Below are 12,302 nucleotides of genomic sequence, written 5' to 3'. Positions count from 1 at the left end.
CCGCGCGTCCTTGGCTGCCCAGGATTCCCCCCGTGCCAGCCAGGGGCAGCCTTTTCAATCCGGTCACGTCGTACCCCGCGTCAGCCTCTCGGTTTTCCGCGGTAAGGTCCGGCCTCTGCTCCCCTCCTCGCCGGGCTCCCGCACACGGCTTCCTCCCCGCGCCCACCGGAGCCTTGGCACCTGCCGTTCCTCCCAGCGCGCGTCCCCGCAGACAGGCGTGCCCTCCCCACACACTCAGACACACACACCAGGTCTCCATCCCATCGCCATTACCGTCTCCCTAGGACACGCTCGCGTCTCCTGGGCTGGAGTATGAAGTCCAAGAGGGTGAGAAACCCTCTTACCCGGGGTGCCAGGGGGCTCAGCACCACCTGTGCCCGGCCGGCGCTCAACACCTACTGGCCTCCGGCGCGCAGGAGTTCCGGAATGAACGGCAGTTGTGCAAAACCAGGCTTAGAAACTGGGTGTTTTCTAACTGCTAGATGGCACAAATTGCTGGCAGTGTTCGTTAAAAATAAATAAATAAATAAAAATGTAAAAAGATAAAAACACCGGTGATCCCTGAGTGAGGCCACCAACACTGAAACCAAACCTCCCCTCCCGAGAGGGTCCTGGGAACAGGATTTCCTGTAGCTTTATGCTGACGGATGGGCAGAGCCTGCGTCTTTTACCGTTTTGTTTTCTAACCGTGAAACCGGAGGGAAAAGAACGTGGAGATGCCGGGGATTGAACCCGGGGCCTCATACATGCAAAGCATGCGCTCTACCACTGAGCTACATCCCCTGACCCTCCATCACAACTCTCGGAATGGTGATACAGGAAGCAGCGCCCTGTCCCCTCCTCAGGCTCCTCCCCTTCTGCACTCTCCGCGCCCGTGTGGACGCGGCGTACCTCTCCGCGCCCGGGAAGGGCTGCTGGAAGCTGCACCTGAGGCGTCCCAGGCGCAGCAGGCGGAAGTGGCAACCTGAGCACGTCTGTCTTTGGGGAGTGACCTGACCGCGAGCCGGCCGGGCTCGTCCTCGTTAGTATAGTGGTGAGTATCCCCGCCTGTCACGCGGGAGACCGGGGTTCGATTCCCCGACGGGGAGGCTAGCCGGCACTTTTACCTAACGCGTTTTTTAGACCCAAGATCTCCCCGGCGCCAGCCGTCGCGTGGCTCACATGGGAGAGGCGAGTTCAACCCTCCAGGGGCTCGGCCCCGCACACTGTCACAGTCCACGCGCGACCTCGGTCACTTCTGCGGGGAAAGACTGGGCTCCTAAGTGGGAGTAATTCACTTTAAAGAACAAGGGGGAGGACGGAGGGAGGTAGAACAAAATAGAAGCAGTCGGAAAGCCAAGAAGTGATACACTCCGTTTTCAAAACTCCAAACGACTGAGCTTTGATGAAAACCAGCGGGTCCCCTGCCCTAAGTCCACACTCCTCACCTGTCCCAATGTTCCAAACGCACACTTGTTCTTTTCTAAAAGACCAGCGGGAGCTAAGTTGGTAGAGACTTTACTGGCCTTTTAAAATCTGCCGCTATTTTTTAATTCTGTGTATCTGATCAAAATCCTAAAACTAAGAAAACGTCTATTCAATCACTTGGGTCCAATATCTTGGTTGAAGGAAAATCTCGTCTCCTGTTACATTAAAAATATCAACCTAGACTCTCATCTCGCTTTTGCAAAAATGCCTTCTAGATGGATTTAAGAGCCATGCGTATTTTTAAAAGCAAAACAAATTAAACTTGAAGAAGAGTACAGCAGTGTATTGTGTCATCGCACCATCTCAGAGCATGAAAGGAAAAGAAAGGTCTTGCCAAACTTTTAGCAACGGCAATGGAGAAAGGATTTCTTAATGGCTAACCTCCTCCATGCAGCACTTTAGCGCCTGGAGAAGACAATGAAGAACATCGGCAAAGGAGCAATCTCTTTATTATAGAAGCGACTTACACAAATCATTAAGAAAAATCCCCAAATATCAACAGGTTACAATCAAAAATGAACTTACAGAAGAGGTAAAATGATTTGTTGATAAAATATGTGTAGAGGGTCAGCCAGAGGCATAGTGGTTAAGGTGGCTAGGCCTAACATGGCCCATACTCCGGCTCCAGTCCTGGGACCCAGCACCTTGGAAACCAAAAAAAAAAAAAAAAAATGTCCAACCATACCCAAAATTCCCAGAGAGTGGAGAAGGAATTGTAGAGCCTCTCCCTGGGGGATGCTCACGTCCCCTCTCTCTCTCTCTCTCTCTCTCTCTGTCTCTTTTTCTCTATCCAGCTTATGTGTCCTATAAAAATGTTTTAGAGATTTTTTTAGATAGGGTGTGTGTGCTTACTGGAAAGACAGAGAGAAAGCGAGAAGTCATCGCCCCTGGTGGGAGGGTGTGCGGCCACTCCACAATCCCTTCTCCTCCATTCTCTTCTCTGGACTGTAGGCAGGAACAGGCACCCGATGTGAGTTTCAAGCTCGCGGGGCGTGAACCACAGTCAGTCAGCCATGTGGGAGTCCGGCGATGTCACCGTCATGCCACCTGCAGGTCCCTAAGACGTGACAGTAATAATAAATGAAAGGATGCGTGGTCCTTGTACCCAGTTGAACAAAGGTCTCTGGAGACGTCTGCTGGGACCTCAGAACGGGAACTTCCTTGCCACGAGGGTCTTTGCGAATACGATTACGTGACCATCTGGAGCTGGCCCCATCATGGCTTAGGCGGGTCCTAAATCCAGGGATGTGTGTCCCTCTAAGGGACAGAAACAAGTCATCGAGGAGACAGGGAGGGGCCGGCAGGTAAAGACGGGGCAGAGAAGCGACTGAGCGCTGCGTTCAGACCGGCTCAGATTTCCCCTTCGCGTGTGCTCCCCGCCAGGCGTACCATCGGTCAGGGCTAGTTATTTTCCTTCTGGCGTTTTCTAGCGTCCGGATGCTCCTGCTGTTGTTTGTTGATGGGTGCTTCCTGGAGGACTTCGGGTCATTAAGGCCCTCCCCACACCTCATCCTCTCCCACCCACCCCCTTCCCAAAGGGAAGGGAAGGCGCAGAACCCGGATGCCAACCTGCTAATCCCTTCATGCCTTGCAGCTGGGTTGGTGGCGCAGCCATGGAGGCCACGCAGCGGCCGGGGTCTGAGTCACATGGTGGCCAGCGGTCCTCCTGCAGGCCCTGCTCAGTTTCAGCCACACCTCTGCTTCCTGGGGACCTGCCCCAGAGAGGCGACCCTATCTCTCTGGGTAGAGGAGGCTTAGAAAGCCGAGCTCTGAGCGGGTGGGACTCATTCGTGCATTGCTTTCTACACACATATTTCCGAAGCACCTACTGTGTGCCGGGCACTTTCCAGGCACCGAGGGCTCTATTCTCCACGGGAAGGGAGCAGAATTCCAGGGGGAGACCACGCTCCTGGGCTCCGGAATCAGACCCGGGTCGACTTCCCTGCTCCTCCCCCGGTGGTCATTCTAGCTAGGGAAACAGCGTGGACCAGGACAAGGAGAAATAAACTGGTAATGGACAGTACAGGGTGGCGCTCTGTCCGAGGCTTGATCAGGGAAGGCTTCACGGAAGCGGTGGCCTTGAAGGAGGGACGGACCATGGCACTCAGGGGCCAGGCGAGCCGGGCAAACGACCAGTTACGAAAGAACTGGCGTCAGGGCGGCGGGAGCAGGCGCGCAGACACCCGAGGGCCGATCCAACAACAAGGAGGATAAAAGCGGAGCTCGGCAGCAGCGGGAGCCGAAATAGCTCAGTTGGGAGAGCGTTAGACTGAAGATCTAAAGGTCCCTGGTTCGATCCCGGGTTTCGGCATTTCCTGTTTTCCTTCCTTCAAAAGCAAAATCTGCGAAAGTCCGGCGCCGGTTCTTCCTAGTTCCCTCGGCGGTTTCGCTTTCTATATTTAGGAGTCCGGGCGGGACTCACAGGAAGATGAATGAAAACTGCTGTTCCCCCCCCCCACTTCTCGGTGAATTCAACAGGCGTCCTTTGTTGGATTCTTAATCTCTGTTTCTTAATGTCTGCTCCGTCATTTTTGCCTTCTGTTTATTCATTGTTTTCGGACCCGGGGCGGCGGAATCAAGGACCCGGCAGATTAGAGCCACCTTAAAATAGCACTAAGAAAATTAAAAATACCGAGGTTTTTCAAAGACGTCGCTATTTTAAAGAAGTTATGTGTACTTTAAAGATGCCAATTGAGAGGGTCTAGCTAGTACCTGTCCTCGTTAGTATAGTGGTGAGTATCCCCGCCTGTCACGCGGGAGACCGGGGTTCGATTCCCCGACGGGGAGGTAACGTCTGTTTTTATCACTTGTTAGTGAAATTTCATCTGTCTTCTGAATAAGTTACGTTCTTCAACTTTCTGAGGAATTCCTTACTCTCCCTTGGAAAATTTAAATAGACAAGCAAGTGATATTCAGTTCTGTAGCTGGCGGTTCTTTTCAGCAGCGGGTCACACTCTCCTTCCAGTCCCACAGCTGCAGGGGGCCCTTACTCCCAGGAAGTCCCATTGTCTGGCTTCTGGACCGGCTTCCCGGAATAGAACTGTTAACGTCCACAGCCAGAAACTGCTCGCCCCTCCTATGTTTTGCTCCAGTCCTGAGGTTGGTCCCCAAGAAATATTTATGGATGTGAGACATTTTCTGGTCCTAATTCAGGTGCAGACTCACCTTCCTGAGTGAGCTATCATCCTTCCCAGGCGCCTGTGTTTCCTTCTCTGACTCATTTACTCATTTCTTTTTTTCTGTGTTTGCTCCCCAGATGTTCACTCAGTGACACTGTGTGCCAGGCACTGTTCTGGGCATCAGGGGAGGCGTACCTGGCCCTGACAGATCGCAACTTCATGAAGGGCAAAGGCAAATATTGGTATAAAAATGTGTAAGTGCAAAAAAAAAAAAAAAAAAAAAGTGTAAATGCTACAGAAAAATAAAAAACAAATAAACTCTTTTTAAAAGCCCAGAGCAGTGTGCTAGGGAATGAGAGGGACTCGGGCCCCCTTAGAGGCCTGCTGCAGTGGAGCTAGCTAAGCCAGGGCTGGGCTCATGGGGAGCAGCCGGTCACGACCAGAGAGGAGCGTGCACTGCAGGCAGGGGGCCCGAGGTGGCAAGGAGGAACAGCGAGGGCTGATGTGGCCTGAGCCGGAGCGCTGGAGAGTAGGAGATGAAGTGAGAACTAGAGCCCAGATCACCAGGCCTGAGGGACGCAGCGCTGGGAGTGTGGGATTGGCTGTGAAGATCCACGCAGGGAGGAGACCTGGTGGGGCTCCTGTGGAGCAGGGCTCTGGCCCCATGCAGCTGGGCAGTGAGGGACCAGGACGCCTGCGGGGCGCACGCTGGCTTGCTCTGAGCCACATCCCAGATCACGCACCTGCGGGCGCTCCTGTGCGGCTGCCAGCAGGGCCTCCCTCTCACCTCTCTCTCACCTCACAGCCTCGCACTTGAGCAGAGGAATCAGGACAGAAGACAGTCTGCACAGAGGCCTGTGCCACAACTCCCCGCTCTGTCCTCCCGCTCTCCGTCTGTCTCACAAAATAATAAACTCATGTAATGGTAATAATAATACAGAGCCAGGAGATGATGTAGAGGTTAAGGCAGCTGGATCCCACATGGCCAACTATACAGCTGCAGTCCCAGACCCGGCAGCTTGAAAAACACACCAGGCGTCGGGAACCAGCAGTTAGCATAATGGCTGTGTCGCTGGACTCCCACGTAGTCGACCGCGGTTCGTGTCCCGGACCCAGTGGCTTAAAAACTCACGCCGGGCGCGTGTGCCTGCGTGCCCAGGATCCCGGGAGGAGAAGGGATTGCGGCGTGACCATCCCCCCTGGGGGGTGATTTCTCGCTTTCTGTCTCTAATGTCTCTCTCTGACCCCCCCCGTATGTAAAAAACCCCCAAAAAAAAAAAAAAAAAAAAAACACACACACACACCAGGCGCAAGTGTGTGTGTGCCCGAAATCCCGGTACGAGGATGGAGGAGAAGGGAGATGGAGGAGAAGGGATTGTGGCATGGCCACCCCTCAGGGGCAATGCTTCCCCACTTTGCTTCTCCTTCTCTGTTGAGCGCGTGTACCCTATAGCAAAATGTTTTAAAAATATACAATAATAATTTATCTTACTAAAAGTAAAATAATAATATTTGTCTAATCACAACTCACACTTCAGAGCAGGTACCAGCTACCAGATATGTTCTAGAAGTTCTCATGTAACCCATGGACCCGTCACTATGGCCCCATGAGGTAGACTTACTCCAATCCCCGATTTGCAGATGGGACTGAGAGGGCAGGCAATGACGCCCTGGCTGCGACAGCCTCTAATCCGGCGTGGCCTTTAGGTGTGTGTTTCAGTCACCCCCAGACTGCAGGGGGCTGGTGGGGGACCAGGTGGCAGGACATCGTGGGGGATGTCTCCCCAACACGGTGACCACAAGATCAGTGCGAAGGTGCCGCCTTCCGTTTTCTGCCCGCTCACCTCCCGCTCGCCTCTCACCCACTCTGTGGCCACCGAGGGCCCCGACCTGAATGACGTCCATGGCTGAGGCTGCCCTGCTGGGTACGGCTGCTCTGCATCTGGGCAAGAGCTGTCCAGGCACAGTGATGGAACGGCTTGTTTCATGGGACATTTCACGGTCGCCTTCCTCCAGAGGAAGCCCCTGGAAGCCCTGATCCCGAGATTGGGAGCTGTCCCTGTTTAGCTTGCTGAGTTTTGTTAGCTTTTTTTTTTTTTTTTAAGAATCATTTACTTAATTTTATGGGACCAGCAGTTAGTGTAATGGCTATGTGGCTGAACTCCCATGTAGTCAACCGTGGTTTGAGTCCTGGGCCCGGAGGCTTAAACTCACACCGGGCGTATGTGCGTGCGTGCCCAAGATCCCTAGAGGAGAAGAGAGGAGAAGGGATTGCGGTGTGGCCATCCCCCTGGTGGGGGTGATTTCTCGCTTTCTGTCGCTCTGTCTCTCTCTGTCTGGCGAGCGCACGCACCCTATAACAAAAACCTCTCAAAAAAAAAAAAAGAATTATTTACTTAATTTTATTTATTCATTTATCTTCATTTGACCAGAGCAAGACAAACACACAGAGAGAAGGAAAGTGAGAAAGCAAGTCCCCAGGTCCAGGACTTGACTCGTGGTCGGCCATGTAGGAGTGCCCAGTACCTTCACCACACCACCTGCCGGCCCAGCTTGCTGGGGTTTATACTCAGAACGTTTCTTTGGAGGCGAAAAAGAAGTCTTCAACCCGCTCTCCAAACCTCAAAGTCCCTGAAGGCTGAAATGGCTCTAGAGGACTAGAAGCAAGAGATTTCTGGGTGGAGGCACACTCGGGCCAACACCCCAATTTATTAGAAAGAAGCTATTAACATTTTCATTCCCTGCGCTGCGACGAGCAAGGTTCATGAATAGGTCAAATTTTGTTTGTTCCCTGGTTCTGGAATCCACTGAGATTTTAGTGGAAAGGCTAAAAGGCACGGGCTTACTTGGGAAAACATTAAATTATTTCTTTTAGTTTGCTTTTGCTGACTTCTGACATCCATTTAAAATATAAACCTTGATTTAAGGAAAATCCTTTAAAAATATGAGTATAGCAGAGATTTTTAGAAAGCAAAGCAGGAGGGGTAGGGGATGTAGCTCAGTGGTAGAGCACATGCTTTGCATGTATGAGGCCCCGGGTTCGATCCCCGGCATCTCCACTTCATTTTTCAAGTCTGTGTTTTTGTTTTTCTTTTTTTACTATTACTAAAGCATTGTGGATGGGATTCCAAGTCTCATGCACATTATAAACAAATAAAACTGCATGAGTTTCCAGAAATGTTTGCACCCAGATAAACTTGTCCTTTCATTCTTTATGAACTCACATTCCAGCCATTCCTTGGAGCTGGGATTTCCACACTGGGCAGGATCTTGCTATTCTGAAATCCCTAGCATTCCAAGAGGGAAGGGTGGCAATTAGCAGAAAAATGGAGAAGCAAGCCCTAACCTGGCCACCCCCGTCCAAGTGAGCAGAGGAGTCACGCTGGGACTTGAATAAAGGCCTCCAGGACGGGCCATGGTGGGGGGGTCCAGTGTGCAGGGCGTCCCGGGGCGGGCCTTGTGCTTCCCTCGTGCTCTCAGGAGAGCCGTGTTCAGAGGGAGCCATCCAAGGCAAAGCAGCATCCGCCCCGGGCCCTGCCCTGCTTCATGGGACGGCTCCAGCAGACACAATTGGCGGCGTCCGCTGTCTGCCCTAGTACTTGCCCCCTCTGGCTCTATTTCTGTGTTTGATTTTGTGGGGCCGGCAGATGGTGTGGTGGTTAAGGGTGCTGGGCCACCATAGGACTGACTGCAGGTCAAGTCCTGGGTCTGGTGGCTTGCCCTCTCACCTTCTCTCTGGTGGAATTAAAGTGAATGAATAAAATCAAGTAAAAAACCCTTTTTAAAAATCAAAGCTGTGGGGCCAGCATGGAGCATGTTGTTTGAGATGCTGGAGTCTCACATGACCAACCATAGTTTGAGTCCTGGACCTGGCAGCTTGCTTTCTTACTTTCTATTCGTGAGTGCTATATCAAATTAAAAAATAGCAATGATAATAATAATAAAAGAATTACTTTTTTAAAAAAGAATTGTGTATTTAATTTTATTTATTTATTCACTTTTTTTTTTTTAATTTGTCCAGAGAAAGACAGAGAGAGAAGGAACATCAGAAAGCAAGCGTGTCCAGCACCTTAACCACCATGCCACCAGCTGGTCCCATAAAATAATTACTTTTTTTTTTTTTAAATAATTACTTTTTTAAAAAAAATCAAAGCTGTACTTCTGTGGAAAGAAGGGCTCCTGATGTCCTGATGCATCCTACAGGTGCGGTTCTTCATCTGTGGTGACAAGGACTTCCTCCCCTCAACATGACCTCATCTTCTAAACGGCATCTAATCTTGGGTCTGGAGGGACCTGGGTCTCCCTAAAGCTTTCCTTTTAAGGTGAGGAGACTTCAGTTCGTGAAATGACTCACTAGTTGGGGTGACGCACTGGCAACACCGCCTGCTTCTCAGGAGCTTCGGTGAAGGTCACTTCTCTCTAAAGTCAACAAGGTCTAAAGGAACAAAATCTTGAGGGTTACTTATAAACTTATCAGGCCTAGCATGAAACTAACGATATGTTTCTTACTTTGTTTCCTATAATTAAACAGTGCTAGAGGAAAAAGACGCCATAAGGAGTTGTTACTGTTAAAGGCTCGTGTTGGGAATCAGAGCTCTCTATGAAAGCTGGGCATTGCCCCCCCCACTTTGCTGTAGGGCACAAGCAACCCCCCCAGAGAGACAGAGAAAGAGGGAGAGAGGAAAAGTGAGAAATCACCCACTCGGGGGGATGACCACGCTGCAATCCCTTCTCCATTCTCCTCTCAGCATTTTGGGCACACATGCACACACATGCTTGGAATGTTTTTTTAAGCCACTGGGTCTTGGACTCAAACCAGGTAGTCAGCCATGTGGGATCCACCCACCTTAGCCACTATGCCACTGGCTGGTCTGAAAACTGTGAATCTTTGAAAAGAATGTTTTGTTCAATGATTAACTTTATTTTTTTTAAATTTACTTTTATTTATTCATTCATTTATTTTCATTTGACCAGAGAAAGACAGATACACAGAGAAGAAAAGTGAGAAAGCAACCCATCAAGTCTGGGACTCGAACTATGGTTGGCCATGTGGGAATGTCTAGCACCTTAACCATTATGCCACATGCTAGCCTCAATTTTACTTTTTTTTTTCTTTTTAAGATTATGTTTTATTGGGACCTGCAGTTGGCATAATGGCTGTGTCACTGGAATCCCATGTAGTCAACCATGGTTTGAGTTCCGGACCCAGAGGCTTAAACTCATGCCAGGCGATTTCTCGCTTTCTATCTCTCTGTCTCTCTCTCTCTCTGGCGAGCGCACGCACCCTATAGCAAAAACCTCTTAAAAAAAAAAAATATATATATATATATATATATAAAGTATATATATATGTGTGTGTGTGTATAAATATAATTTTTTAATTTAATTTTATTTATTTACTTATTTTAGTTTGACCAGGGACAGAGCAAGATAGTGAGACCAAGAGCGAGGAGAGAGAGAGAGAAAGCAAGAAAGCAAGTTGCCAAGTCCGGGACTTAAACTGCTCTCAACCATGTGAGAATCCAATGCCCTTAACCACGATGCCACCTGCTGCCCCTAACTTATTTTACATATGAAAACCCCAAAAGGGACAGCAGATGGTGTAATGGTATGTCGCTGGACTCCCATGTAGTCAACTACAGTTCAAGTCCCAGACTCAGTGGCTTAAACTCATGCCAGGCGTGTGTGCATGCCCAAGATCCCAAGAGGAGAATGGAGGAGAAGGGATTGTGGCGTGGCCATCCCCCCTGGGGGTTGATTTCTCACTTTCTGTCTCTATGTCTTTCTGGCACATACGCACATGACCTACACCAAAAACCTCTTCAAAAAAAGAAAAAGTTTGGGGCTAGTGGGTGTTGTGGTGGTTGGGGTTCAGGTTTGCAGCATGGGGGACTATGGCTTGAGTCCCGTATCGGTCAGTTTGCTTTCTCACTTTCCTTTCTGGTCAAGTTAGAAAAACAATAATAATAAAATTGAACAGATAATGCTTTCAGATGTCAGGACCAGCAGATGGCATAATGGTTATGTCAGTGGACTCCCACATAGTCAACCAGAGTTCAAGTCCTGGAACTGGTGGCGTAAACTCAAGCTGGGCGCATGTGAGTGCATTCCCAAAATCCCGAGAGGAGAATGAGGAGAAGGGATTGCAGCATGGCCATCCCCACTAGGAGGTGACTTCTCGCTTTCTGTCTCTCTCTCTGGGGAGCACACATGCCCTATACCAAACATCTCTAAAAATTTTTTTAGATGTCCCTTACATTTTTAAAAAGAAAAACAAAACAAAAAAATAACCCGAGTTTCATTAAATGTGGTACTTGGAATAATCGAATTCATAGTAGACCTAAGGTAGATTGGTAGGTGCCAGGGGCCAGGAGAAGGGAAAATGAAGAATTATTTGATAGTGTGGAGCAAAAACAAGTTATAAGGAAAAAGGGAGTTTACTGGTCTCACAAAGTTAGTAACAAGTAAGGGTCAGACCCTGGGGTGCTCAGTCAGACCCACCTGCATGGCAGCCAGATGGAAATGATAACATGGCCACCAACCCTGTCCAGGCAAGGGTCTCTGGTAGGTTACAGTACATGTAGGCTGGTCTCAAAGCGTTTACCCTGGACAGGACAGCGAAGCAGGCAGATTGGAGACCAGAGCCCATGTCTGATTTGGACCGGTAGCAAATAACTTGATTACGTTCACGTTGAAGCCGGAGCAGCCTGTATTGTACCACAGGGTTGAAGAGCAGGTACGTAAACAGGAAGAACGAACCCTGGGGAGTACGTGTTTAGTGGTTTTATTTTTGGTTTGCAAGGTGTCGACCCTGCAGATGCCCTTGTCCACCTTCTGCAGTTACGTAACCGATGACGCGGCAAGCTTCCCCATCCAGCTCTCCCAAGTCACCTTCTCCCTTGGGGGGAATGTTTGCTGACCCTCGTGCTCCTGTTTGCAGTTTCTTGGTGCTGAAGTAGGTCACGTAGGAGGCGTTCGTGACCTTCAGAGGAGCTGAATCCTTGTGGGGAGGAGTTGGAGAGGCTGGATGAGTAAGCACTATCCCCCCTTCCTCAGCCACCCAACGCCCAGGCCCTTTGTGAGCTCAGCCCATCACGTGCTCAGAGCCTCCGCCAGTCCTGCCCTGTTGCTGGGCCTCTGTCACTTTTCCATTGGTGCCAGCTCAGAAGCAATCTTTTCTGGGGCGTCTGCAAAGGACGGATCTGTGGGCGGAATGAACTGAAGAGGGATCCGGTGACTCACCCTGCTTCTCGTACATTCCAGCACATTGCATTCTAGGTCAGGGATTTCAGGTCTCAGGGACGTGACTTGATACTGGACCAGTGAGTCCAAGTGGGACGCCTAGGCTTGGGGAGCCCTTTTCTGAAAGCAGAAAAGCAGCTGTGACAACGGTGAGGACAACCCTCTGCAGGGCCCTGTGTCCAACCTCAGCACCACTGCCAGCTGGGCTGGATAGCTCTTTGTGGAGGGGGACTGTCCACTCCGTGGTAGGATGTTTAAGACCACAGAGGCTAGTAGTAGCACCCCCACGCCCCACAGTTATGACAACCAAAATTGTCTCTGGTGTTCCCAATGTCCCCTGCAGGGCAAATCACTCCAGGCAGAAGACAAGTGCACCAGGGAAGCCTCAGCCATCGGTATGGGGAGGCCTTTTCCTCCTCCTCCCTCTCACCCAGGGCCATGGAGCAACTTTGCCTTTGTTCGTATCAACGACAA

General features: G+C 50.4%; 1 long non-coding RNA gene and 5 other non-coding genes across 6 annotated transcripts; 4 read left to right on the top strand and 2 right to left on the bottom strand.

Moving 5' to 3' along the window:
* Positions 1–711: 711 nt before the first annotated feature.
* TRNAA-UGC (transfer RNA alanine (anticodon UGC)) lies at positions 712–783 on the bottom strand. The gene has a single exon. It is a non-coding gene; the product is annotated as a tRNA-Ala (tRNA).
* A 233-nt stretch (positions 784–1,016) lies between these two features.
* TRNAD-GUC (transfer RNA aspartic acid (anticodon GUC)) lies at positions 1,017–1,088 on the top strand. The gene has a single exon. It is a non-coding gene; the product is annotated as a tRNA-Asp (tRNA).
* A 2,617-nt stretch (positions 1,089–3,705) lies between these two features.
* On the top strand, positions 3,706–3,778 carry TRNAF-GAA (transfer RNA phenylalanine (anticodon GAA)). The gene has a single exon. It is a non-coding gene; the product is annotated as a tRNA-Phe (tRNA).
* Positions 3,779–4,182: 404 nt separating this feature from the next.
* On the top strand, positions 4,183–4,254 carry TRNAD-GUC (transfer RNA aspartic acid (anticodon GUC)). The gene has a single exon. It is a non-coding gene; the product is annotated as a tRNA-Asp (tRNA).
* Positions 4,255–7,573: 3,319 nt separating this feature from the next.
* On the top strand, positions 7,574–7,645 carry TRNAA-UGC (transfer RNA alanine (anticodon UGC)). The gene has a single exon. It is a non-coding gene; the product is annotated as a tRNA-Ala (tRNA).
* Positions 7,646–11,507: 3,862 nt separating this feature from the next.
* Positions 11,508–12,302, bottom strand: LOC102501217 (uncharacterized). Its single transcript, XR_336723.2, has 3 exons — positions 12,259–12,302; positions 11,829–11,948; positions 11,508–11,586 (listed from the first exon to the last, which is right to left on the bottom strand). It is a non-coding gene; the product is annotated as an uncharacterized LOC102501217 (long non-coding RNA).

This window comes from Tupaia chinensis, unplaced genomic scaffold, assembly GCF_000334495.1.
Source record: "Tupaia chinensis unplaced genomic scaffold, TupChi_1.0 Scaffold142542_1, whole genome shotgun sequence".
Lineage (NCBI taxonomy): Eukaryota > Metazoa > Chordata > Mammalia > Scandentia > Tupaiidae > Tupaia > Tupaia belangeri.
The sequence above is the reverse complement of the archived record's forward strand: the minus strand, read 5'-3'. Positions and strand labels throughout refer to the sequence as shown.